This window comes from Cynara cardunculus (genome assembly GCF_001531365.2).
Source record: "Cynara cardunculus var. scolymus isolate 2C chromosome LG 11, CcrdV1, whole genome shotgun sequence".
Taxonomy (NCBI): domain Eukaryota; kingdom Viridiplantae; phylum Streptophyta; class Magnoliopsida; order Asterales; family Asteraceae; genus Cynara; species Cynara cardunculus.
Window position 1 is genome coordinate 10,373,604 of NC_037538.1, and position 1,186 is coordinate 10,374,789.

Here is a 1,186-nt window from a genome sequence, read left to right on the forward strand (position 1 = left end):
TATATATATATATATATATATATATATATATATATATATATCTTTTTCGTCCTTTTGGTTTTGTTTTTCTTTCCTCTTCTTTCTTTCCCTTCTTTTAAACATCATGTGTACCTTTCTATAATTATATATTTTTAGTTGCCATTTAAGAAACGCGCAAAATACATAGATTCAGGATGAACTTTTTGTCCGCTTTTTATTTTAAATTACAAACTTTAATAAATATATAAACTAAACAGAATTTTGAATACCATCAAACTTTCTTACTTTTCTCATTTTTGGTATAGTTAACTCGTCAAGCCGGTAAAAGTGATTTATTTTTTCAGGTCACCCACCTACGTGGCACTAATGCGGCGATGGTCATGGTGTTTTTTTTTTTATCAATCGACTAGCTAATTTAGATTTTACTTTTATATTTTCCTTTATCAATTCACACTACAAAACTAGCAACTTTCAGTGACGGGCATAGCCACCTCAATTCCATCAATATCCATCGCTCATTCATCATTCATCAGAAGAGCTTCGTCTACAGGTATCCGACAGCCGTCACGGACAGACCTCCGCGGCAAAGATGGATGGCGTATTTCCGATGGTCCTGAGATCACCAACAGATCCATGACAGGAAGTCACCGATGGTTTTGCAGTAGACACTATTGCGACAGTCATTATCACCAATGGAATTCCAACGATAATCGTTACCAAAGCAATTCAGATGGAGACATTTTCCGAAAGATATATATACACCAAATAACATTGGATCATTGAAACGGGAATATTATGCCAATGGATTTCTAATTGTGCCAATTATCGATGGATAATAGTCGGTAATATTTGTCCTTTTTCAAAATATTCGTACATTCCTATGTAAAATACACATTTCCTTTGTATATAATGCATTAAGTGAAAAAATTCTAATTAATAAAACTAGTGTTTGACATCGTGCGTTGCGCGATGACAATAAAAATTTTTAAAAAATTTATTGAAGTTAGCTAAATGAGTCGATGATCACATTTATATACTAAACTAATAAGAATCAATATTACCTTTGATATATGAATTTAACTTATCATTATTGGTTGTTCTTTTAATATATATATATATATATATATATAATTAATAAGTCTTATATATCAATCTTTTATTATATCAAATTTTGTAATTGGTTCAAAATCATAAAAAAAATGTGAAA